This window comes from Malaclemys terrapin, chromosome 4 (genome assembly GCF_027887155.1).
Source record: "Malaclemys terrapin pileata isolate rMalTer1 chromosome 4, rMalTer1.hap1, whole genome shotgun sequence".
NCBI lineage: Eukaryota > Metazoa > Chordata > Testudines > Emydidae > Malaclemys > Malaclemys terrapin.
In genome coordinates, this window is record NC_071508.1 from 119,529,289 (window position 1) to 119,540,575 (window position 11,287).

General features: G+C 41.7%; 1 long non-coding RNA gene across 1 annotated transcript in view; it reads left to right on the forward strand.

Annotated features, from left to right (window-relative positions):
- LOC128837501 (uncharacterized) overlaps nucleotides 1–3,851 on the forward strand; it is a 187,396-nt gene extending 183,545 nt beyond the window's left edge. The window contains exon 3 of the long non-coding RNA XR_008444952.1: nucleotides 3,449–3,851. This is a non-coding gene — a long non-coding RNA (uncharacterized LOC128837501). The remainder of the gene's footprint in view (nucleotides 1–3,448) is intronic.
- The last annotated feature ends 7,436 nt before the right edge of the window (nucleotides 3,852–11,287 follow it).

The following is an 11,287-nucleotide window of genomic DNA, read 5'->3' on the forward strand; positions in this document are numbered from 1 at the left end:
TTTATCTGTATTTATCTCCAGCGCACATTGCACATTTCAGGGCAAATTGAAAGGGTTATTCATTGATAAAGCTTTAGGGCAGAGGTTCTCAAACTGTGGTCCGTGGCTCCACTAATTAGGTGCCTGGACCCTGGAGAAGACGCATACGTAAGGTGACGTGGTGGCCTTGGGGGGGATGGGGATAGGTGGGAGAGGGCAGTGGGGTGAGAAGAGGGGTGGGGGCAATTTGGGATGTGTAGGGCTGCGGCGGCCAGAGAAAGAGGCGACTTTCCCCGGCGCCAGGGTAGCGGCTGCCAGGAAGAGACAGCCGTCCTTCCCAGCCTCAACTTTGTGGCTGTTGTGGCGGGGGACAGACCCCCCCCTCTTTCACAGCCCCAACTTGGGGGCTGCTGAAGTGGCGGAGAGAGGGAAAGACCCCCCCCTCTTTCCCAGCCTCAGCTCGGGGGCTGCCGCGGCGGGGGACAGACCCCCTCTTTCCCAGCCCCAACTTGGGGGCTGCTGCAGTGGAGGAGAGAGGGAAAGACACCCCCCCCTTCCCAGCTCGGGGGCTGCCGCGGAGGGGGAGAGAGGACACATCTATTGCATTAGAAAGGTAATACTAGTGATATTAAAATATGAGTTGTGTGCTTTTATTTGTAGAACAAAAAAACCCATTAATTATTATTAAGTATTTTTTTTATATAGCACTTTTATCCAATGCACTTTACAATAGTTAGCTAATGGTACAAACAACATTTGGAAAGATCAAGTGATCTGCCGAGACCCTCAGCAATTTTCAAGTCATCCTCAGGGAAAAAAAAGTTTGAGAACCACTGCTTTAGGGGTTTGAGGCAACGGGCTTCTGAGATGAGTGGAATGGGGTATAATCTCTTGCTTTGATTTATGGATTAGTAAATATTTTATTATGCCATACTTAAGGGTGGTTATTCTGACCTGGATTGTGAGTTTAACAAGGTCTGGGTGCCTTCGCAATTGTGTGTTGTTTTTAAAATGTAAATAGATATATTTAAGTATGCTGCACCTGCAAATATGAGCACCCACAAAATTATGCCCATATTTAATTGTGCCCACAAAATCGCAAGCATAAAACCTGGAAGCTGGTTTGAAGGTTTTTCAATGTTCAAAATATCTCAACACTTTCCTTTTAAAATGGGAAATTATTAGACTTTCTAGTTAACTCCGAAAGAGAGAGATTTTGGAACATAAGTAGGGGAACATCAGAAGCCAATAGGGAAGGCAGCAGTTTCAAGTCCCACTGACAATAAAAAACTATTGACCTTTTGGCCCTGTCTAGCAATAAAAATCTAAATCAAGAGGGAGGTTACAATCTTGTTTGCAAACTAGACAATGTGAGAAGAACCATCAGTCCTGTAAAACCCAAGTCTCATATGAACAACTGTCAGTCAGACACAGAAACACAGCAGACTAGCTGAGTGTAAATTGCAAAGATCAATGACTAGTACAGTCTGCATTGATCACTCCAGGGAGCCGGTGTCACTCATGTAGAAGTGACTGGTAAGCCTTCCCCTTTTCTTGCCAGGGAGCTGATTTCTTGGCATTTAGATATCATCCAGTGGTGATGGCTGTTTTGACAGAGGGTTTACTTTTATTTATTGAACTTTCCATGTCTATTGAAGTTTCAGTTGTTTTAAAGGGATATCATCACGTTTAAAATCTCAGTTTTGACCCACCTAAATGTTATCTACTTGGTGAGTTTCCTCTGGATTTATAGGGTTTCATTCTCCTCTCACTTACGCTAGTGTTGCAGTGATATAACTTCACTGACTCCAGTGAAATTAGTACTGATGTACGCTGCTGTAAGCAAGAGAAGAATCAAATCCTTAAAACTCTTTCTCTCTGCCCCCCCCCCACACAAATAAAACCCAATATTTTGCCACTGTGAAATTTTAAAACTCAACAATATACAAGGCCAGAGCAAACCATGTTTGATAAAACAGGCATCTTCCCACTATTTGAAAAGCTTTGGTTTGAGTTTGAGAAATTGTTTGGGTTAACTCCCCCCCCCCCCCCCCCATTATTTTCCATTTTTTACACACCTTTGCAATATTTAATTATGGCAAGCATCAGAAGAAGAATTCTCCAAAATATTATAAGAGGGGCCCTTTTCCTCACCATTAGATCCATCCCAGTTTTTAAATGCAAGAAGTTCTTTTGTATGTAAGATCCAGATTTCGGGGTGTTTTCTGCACTTAGCCTCAGCAGAAAGAGCACTGATCATCACCATACAACTAGTGGGCATGTGCCATGTGCCCAGTAGGGAAATATCTCTTTAAGAGATCTGCAAGGGGGTGGGTAGGAATAAGTTGTATCTGGGGTCCTGTTCCTAGGCAGATGCACACTTAGCTCTCCACGCTCTGAAGTTTCTGGAATTGGGTGGGATAGTTTTGAGTATGCTCAGTAGGTTCCCTGTTACTGGACTCTGACTCCCTGAAGGCAAACAGTCAGGGCAGCTGCTTTACAAAAGCCCATGTGTGGCCCCTACCAAATTCACGGCTGTGAAAAAAAAATGCATCCGGGACCGTGAAATCTGATCTCCCTTGTGAAATCTGGCACACAGCCGGGGGCTTCTATCCTGTTCAGGGCTCCAGCTACTAGCCCTGGCTGGGGATGGGGAGTGGCGAGACTCCTCTTCCCCTGCAGTGGCGTTCCCAGGGTGGGTCAGGCCCACCTCCAGGATCTCCCCCGCCTGCAGGAAGCTCCACGGCTCCCACTCCGGCAGGAGACTGCTGGAAAACCGAACATATCGTAACCGCCCTCCATACCCTGCAATGGTCACTTCTGCACTTCTGCTGGTGGTGGTGCTGGTTTTAGAGCTGGCTAGGCACCCGGCCAGCAGCCTTCCTCTGTGACTACCCAGCTCTGAAGGCAGTGCCCCTACCAGCAGCAGGGCAGAAGAAAGGGTAGCAATCCCACGACCACCCTACAATAGTCTTGCAACCCCCATACTCTGACCGCCTTTTGGGTCGGGACACCCATAGTTACAACATCCTGAAATTTCAGATGTAAACATCTGAAATCATGAAACTGACTAATTTTTAAAACCCCGGCCATTAAATTGAGCAAAATGACCTTGAATTTGGTAGGGCCCTAACCATGTGTCTTGTGTGGGCTGGGAGAATCTGAACCCAGGAGCAGAAAGCAGGTTGATTTCCCCTAACTCTGAAGCATTTTTCAGCAGGTTAGTGATATTGTTAACCCTCCAACTGGGAAGCCCTAGCAGTGTTAATTATAGAAAGGGGAAATTGGAAGGGAAAACTAATTTCTTTTATTTTAATTGTATACTTTGACTGTTGTTTGATTTTAGCTAATCTGTTTTAGTTAAATTGTCTCAACTAGTATGATTCACCAACTTTTCTTTTATTTAAATGTGATAATGGGGAAAGTCATTTATTTTGCTATTCTCAGTTTTGTTTTGTTTTTGTAACAGGTCTTTTTTTTAAGCTATATACTTAACGGAGTGGTTGGTTAATTGGTTAGCTGACTAGCTAACAGTGATTTCAGCAGAGGAGGAGGAAGAGTCTGCATGGATTCCAGCTGAAAATCTCTACAAGCAAATGAAGGGAAGATGTTGCTTTTGACTCATCAGACTGTAGAGATTTGGTGAATAAAGACGCTAACTGAGATTCAGGTGAACTAAACCTAAGCTTTTGGGAACTAAGATTTTTCTCAGTGTGTTTCTGTACAGACTGACCTGTTTAGATTTAATTTGTTTTCTTTATCTTCACAGTTACACATAAATAATGTACATGGCTTATAAAGTAGCCATGTTGCATTGTAAAATTATTATTTATGTTTCTTTAGCATAAGATTTTATAAAGTTGGAATTTAAGAATTAAGTTAATTCCTTTTGTTCTTTTGGATTTGATTGTGGGGAGGTTGACCCTGTGCAATCCTTGCTGAAAATCCTCAGTGACTGAATTCTGGGTCTCCAGCCGCTTTCTATTGGAGCTGGGGGGTTTTAGGCACTGGAGAAGGACAATGAAGTAAACTCTAGCCCACACATGCTCCTGCTCAGTTGCTAAGCTATATATCATAACATTGAAGGCAACTGGAAAGAAAGAAGAAAACGAGCACACTATGAACAGCCAACTTTCCATAGACAGCCAGCAAGTAGTCTGATGTAGGGGAATGACTAGGTCAAAAATGTTTCACTTAAACACATACCCAGTGGAGGTGGGTGACATTTTTTTGGCAAATGGTATTTTTACCCCCCAAACATGCATTTTTCAGGGTTCCAAAACAAGTCATGAATTTGGGTTGACTTTGACAAGTAGTTATGACAAAAATAAAGAAGTCAAAATGCTTCATTGTTACCATTTTGAAACATTTCATTTTGCCTTTTGTTTCAACATAGTGTTCTGTTTTGAAATTTGGCCAATAAAAACAAAGGGACAAACAACATCTAAAAATGACAATCAAAATGAAACGCAACAAATAAAATTCATTTCAAGCTGATCAAAACATTTCAGTTGACTCAAAACTAAACAAAATTCTATCTGAGTCAAAATATGTTGGTTGATTGCAAAATAAAGAATTTTGATCATTTGATCTAATGAAATGTTTAAAAAAATCAATTTTGGCTTTAAGTGAAGCCAATTTTCCCCCTCATTTTTCAGTTTCTTCCAAAATGAAAAATCATGTACGTAACTCTAGCATGGAGTGAGTGTGGATACTACATGAAAGTATAACCTGGTCATAGCAAATGCTACATTCAGTACACCCCCAGTTTCTAATCTGGACCTTTTGATGTTTGCCCCCTCATCCTTCCCTCCCCCCCACCACACACTATTTCCAAGCCTTTAGGAAAGTTTTACAGACACTGGAGGGTAAAAGTGAAAAATACCTGACATGGTTCTTTTAAGCATACTCTTAGTTTATAAGCTGCAAAAACATTGCTTTCCCTGGACACAATCACTAGCCTACATCTATCTCTATTTCTACTCAAGTGCAGCAATATTGATGTACCTTTCAGCAAATGTTTTTCATCATTGAGCTGGTTCTTATTAAGATGTCTTGGAGATCTCTTAAACTCTTCATTCAACTAAAGAAACGAATGGCATGGTGTGCATCAGAAACCGTCAGGAATTCATTTGAAAAGTGGTAGCACTTTAGAGAACAGTGACACAGGTTGATGCATCACAGACAAAAAATTGGATAATAATCATTTTAATTGGTCTGACTGGACTGCCAGGGAGGTGGGGTCCTTGACTTTTCCCTGTTAGGAATTGTGCCTGTTTGAAAACGAAAATTGCCTTGTCAGTTTCTATTAATTCTTCTGGGACCAAATGGAAAAGTCCTTATATAGAATCCAGTCCTGAAAGATGCTGAACACTTCCTGAGAAGAGCTGGGCACTCACAGCTGTTGTGGAAGTTAATAGAGTTCAGGTGCTTAGCACCTCATAGGATGGGGGCCAGTTTCGCATCAGCCGCTTGTCCGAGATCACTCTTAGTGACTTCAGTAAGGGAGTGAGTAAAAATTGATGGTCTGGTCCAACTCCCATTGGACTCAATGGCGATTTTGCCATTAACTTCAGTGAATTGACCCCAAAACAGAATTGTCAGGATTTCGCCTCTGGTTGGTAGTGACTAAATCTACCTCATTTAAGAGGCAATTTGCCCTGTTCACTAATCAAAATCTTAATAATAATAGATTGAGATTGAACAGTCCCTGTTTTCTTTGTAATACTGATTACTAATGAAAGAAAAACAAATATGCCCAGATCCACAGAGGTATTTAGGAAACTCTGGATCTGGACCACAGTGACCAGTGAGACAGCTAGGCAGCAATTCTAAATGGTTACACTAATCCCAATCGTGGCCTAAATCATTCACACTGCTTCACTCAGGCAGAACCTGCATGTGCGAGAAGCAGGATTGGGGCCTATGTTGCTTAATCCTTTTGTGCACCTCTGTAAAATGATGGCAATAGTAAACTCCGTTAATAACACAAAAATCTGTATGTCTAATTCACCTTCTCTCTACCACTGCTATGGGCACTGTGCACATGATAAGATTTTATTGTATTTTTAAATGCTCTATGCCGAGTCATCCCACTGGATTATGCATTTTTGGCTTGACAGGTGTGCGGTGCTTTTTTAAGAGTGGGCAGAGATGCACTAAAATGGATTTCAAAGAGGAATGAATTCCACAACCTTGAGGTCATCATCACAGTAAAGGGATGACTGCCTTTCAAATGAGGGCCCAATCCTGTGGTATGTCAGACAAACTGAATTCCTAGTAACTTTTGTGGGTAGCAAAGGCTTGTAAGATAATGCACTTACTACCTGTAGCATTCCTTCATGCCTGTAAGTGGCATTGCAGGAATCTGCATCTTGTATCCCCTTTTGACCACTTCCTTGGCTCTCTCTAGGTCTTCTGTAGCCTGGCCCTCCAACCAAATCACATAAAAGTTCAAACCCCTTCTGGAGTAACAAATGGTCCAATTGTCATTCCAAAATAAACCTCTAAACTAATAACTTCTTCTGCCTCTCTCAAGCTACTCTAAAGTCTTCTGCTTTACCTCTACTCCTGGGACCTGCAGAGTTCCTCCTAGACTGCTGCTTCCTCAGCAGGATCCCCCACTGCCTCCCATCTGCAGAGATTCCGGCAGTTTACCTCAGAGTATCTCCCCATCATTTACAAGCCCTACCTCAGGACTTCCCCAACCCCCTAAGGTGCTCCTTATGGGTTACTTCCAGCCTGACTTCCCCAGGCCTTTCCCAGCAAGTGGCCCCTCCTTGTTCCTCTCTCCTGGGTCTCTCCTTATCTGAGTTCAATTCTGTGTAAGTAGTCTCTACAACAGGGTTAGTCACGCCAGTTAATTCAATCACACCCAACTGGGATCATTAATTGCCCCTCAGAGACTAGATCATGGGCAAGACTAAGGGGTAACTCATAGAATATCAGGGTTGGAAGGGACCTCAGGAGGTCATCTAGTCCAACCCCCTGCTCAAAGGACCAATCCCCAACTAAATCATCCCAGCCAGGGCTTTGTCAAGCCTGACCTTAAAAACCTCTAAGGAAGGGGATTACACCACCTCCCTAAGTATTCCAGTGCTGTTAGGTCACAGGCTAGGCTGAGCCCAAACTTGTGTTATAGGGTTGGCCAGCCTGTGACAGCGCTCTTGGCATTCTACAGCGTGGGGGGCAACTAACCATTACTTTCCTAGCTGAGGTTTCATGTCCCATGGGCTGAGTAATAACATGGGAGGACTCCATGTCTCTAAAACTGGCTTTTTATTATGAGAACTAATTACAGAGATGATGAAACTGCAGATAGACCTCAAGCCATGTGTATACAGACTGACTTCCTGGTACCGCCTCCAAACTCTTCCCTCCTGCAACTTGTGCTCCTCACTCCAAGTTTCATGCAGGATACTTCAGTAGTCCTCTAAATTAGGATATGAAACAACTACAGTATTTTGAATATCACTGTGCTGTAACTATGACATATGGTGACTACTTTAGTTAAGAGAGGAGAAAACTTGCTGGGATTTTTTGGCCTTCATTTGAGGAGCCTGGCAGACCTTAATACAAAGCAATTCTTTAAAATGCCTTAATTTTCCACTATGGGCTCTGAATAAAGTGTATAGATATTATTGATTTAGTACTTTAAGTAGATGCCTTTCTGTATATGCCTCTTAGAATACGAATTCTACAAAACTTTCTTTCCAGATCTTGCCCATAAATCCAGAAGAAGCAATAACTGATACAATTATACCTACAGTTTCATCTGATGATTCCAAGTGATGTGCCACTGCAAGTCAATCTAAAGAATAATAATACTTTACAGCTATATAGACAGATTTTCATCTGAAGATCACAAAGCGCTGCATTGTGTTTAGTCTCACACAACCCCATTAAGGTATTCCTAAGTGTTAAGCACACTTTACAGATGGGTAAACAGAAACATAGATAACTGACTTGGCCAAGGTCATACAGTAAGTAAGCAGCAGAGTCAGAGACAGGAGCAAGTGATCCTAACTCCTAATCCTTTACTCCTACCTACCTGTCCACACTGTCCTTGGAGACGTATTAAATTATTCTCAGTCAAGAGATATGGTAACAGTGGAGAGTTAATAACTATAAAACCTTAAGTGCCAAACATTCCAGAAGGGTCAGTGAATAAACATTCTAATCTGGAAAGGATGTTTGTATTCTTTCCAGTATGCAGTGGCCATATCCTCCAGATAAATATAAGTGGAAAAATTCCTTGTAACAGGATTAGTCTCCTAACTCTGTGTTACTGAGAGTCTGAGTCATCCATTCCAGAAGCAGGGTTTTGATGGAGTTCCAGTTTTCTATTAGAAGGGGTCTTATGCAGATATTTTCACATTATTTGGCTTGCTTTATCTCCCTGCAGCTGCTTCACGCAAGACAACTTACAGAAACACAACTCAGCTTTCATTTTCCACCTCATCCCTTAATCCCTCTGAATTCTATTGTGCTTATCACTTCATCAGAAAGCCTGAGAGGCTGATTGGGCTGGGGAAATTGTATTTACGCTCTTCTCGAGGAAGCATCTTTCCGTATATGAATAATAAATCAACAGGCAAACTTTGTCAATTTCTGCGAAAATGGGAAATTTGTGAGCCATTTAATGTGATCTTAATAGACCAGTCCTTGCTTTTTGTGCAAAGCATTCACTGTGACATTTCCCAAAGGGTAAGACCCTGAACTGCTTCTTTGCTGTTCACAGAAATGTACCATGGCTCCCATAGAGCAGCAACACAGGAGAGGAACACTTTGTTCTGCATTCTGTGCTGTTGTGGTGTATTTGAAGGGGCTTTCATGCTGCAGAAATATTCATGCTAACAGACTAACCATATAGCCATTCTCTTGTTTCTCATAATTTTTCTTTCCATGTTTGGCTAACTTTATTTCAAGAGACCTGATCCTGTCCCCATTGGAGTCAACAGGAGCCGAATTGGGCCCAAGATGTTCTTGTGGAAACTGGAGTTCTTTCTTTCCTGGCTCTTTTTTTTTTTTTTCTGGTTTGTGGGGAATTCATATTGCTGAGTTTGAGACATCACAATAATTTCTATGAAGATTATTGTAATAGGATGCCTGAAAGAAAGCATGTTCTTTTTTCTGAATGTGTGTTGGTTTCCCCCCCATTTTCTGTACTGTTTAATCTGTAACATTTTTTTTAATTTGTCACCACAATGAATGTATATCTAATAAAACCAAATCCCAACATGTGAATGTTCATAAACAGGATTCTTCTAATATTTCTGTACTATACATTGAACCATGTGGTTGATTTTACACATGACTCGATTGTGCTCCATTGGACACAATCCAACTGTATTTGTTGCAACAAGGTCAGAGGAGAGTTTCACTGATTGACTAGAAAACGATTGCCTATGTACCGTGGATGGGCCTAATATGCCAGTTTATTAAGGAGCTAGCTTGAACCAAACTCCTTGAGAAGAATCTGTTCTCCCCACCCCCCACACTATCACTAGAGAAATTCAGAACCAAACTATAGCACTCTCGGGAAAGTTAAATCCAGATCTCAGCCCTGAAGCTTGAGCTCAACTCTACACATTTTTGAGTCTAACACTGAATAGTTATGAGCCTCTGTTTACATTACACCTGAAAGCCTGAATGTGCATTTATTTGTGATATACAGGCTACACAGAGAACAGAAAGTACAGCTGATTGGAGGAAAGGTTTGGTGGTGCATGTGAATATAGAAATATCTTCTACCAGAGATGCTGTCTACATTATATTTTTCAACAGTTAGGAACTAATCAGTGACATGGTGGGGTCTAAAGCTGGTTTGTGTCGATGCACAACATGGATAATGTATGGTTACCATGGCAGCTAACCATATTTCACCCTTGTTAGCAGCTTAGGTTGTCACAAGGTCATCTTTCTATAAATGTCTTAGCACACTGGGTGTTTTGGGTGGGGAGGAGGGGGCTGCAGTGTGGGCAGGACCCCACACCATGTATGTGAAGATGATGTGGCCAGTCCTCCTTTCTTTCAGGTATCCTGCAGTAGGACATCCCAGAGTTCATTGCTTCATGGGCCTCTGATGCTGCTCTTTGTGAATGGGCACAAGTGATAGCTGTCCAGATTTTCCCACAATGCACTGATACAAAAACAGTTAAGCACAATGATAGTTATAGCTACACAAACACAGATGACACATGACTGTGGTGTCCTCTGTGAAACACAGTTCAATTGTGTTTGTTGCAACAAGTTCAAAGGAGAGTCTCACTATTTGATTAGAAGAAGATGATTGTTTATGCAGCATGGATGGGCTTAAGATGTCATTTTGCTGGCAAAAGGCAGAGAAAGAACTGCCTCCAGCATCCAGAGGATTAATCAAAGCCTGGCAAAACTGTGAAGTTGAACATCTATCCTGGATACTACTTCAACTGAGATTTATGTTTGACAATAGAAGCCAAGCAGCATGAGAAAATATATAGAGCAGCCTACTGTTGATCAGTAAGATATTTGATAACTGCAGCAACAGTGTCAAATAAATGCTGTCTGTTACATTTACATCACCACAAGACAACTTCTAATATTGAGCGTATGCTTAGATTTGTCTGAGAAGAATTCACTGTCCACATCTTTGCTCTCAGGTTCAGATTTTTCTCTTTTCTTTTATGATCCATTCACTTTTACCAGCAAAAATGTTTTTACAAAAATCCATGTACAAACTGAGTCTGAGTATCATAATCTAAAGTCACTTCTTCATTTGTTGTCTTAAAAATGCATTTTCATTATATTTGTTAAAGGGTATATTCTGAAACTCACTTAGGGGAGTTACAGATTAGAGCAAACCAAAAACCAAGGGGAACTTTTGGCAAGAATGTTTGCAAAAAAAAAAAAAAAAAAAAGTCCTTGCTTTTCATATTTTTTAAATGTGCAATTTTTGACCAATTCTGTTACACATATCATGATGGTGCACACTAAAAATACTGGATAGACAGATAGACAAAGACCTATACGAAAAGCAGAGTGTTCTAAGGGATTGAGCAACAGACTCAAAGCTAGGAACTCCTCCTAAACCAAAGTTTGCCACTGACTTGCTGTTTGACTGTGAGCAAATCAGTTAGTGTACATCTACATTGCAGGTAAGAGCAAGCCCCCCAATGTGGCTAGACAGACTTGTACTATCAAGGCTCCAGGTAGCACACAAAAACAGCTGTGAAGATGTTCTGGCTCTGGCAGAGACATGGGCTAGCCACCCAAGCTCAGATTCAGGGATTTAGGTGGGTTTGAGCTCAGGTGGCTAGCCCGAGTCTCT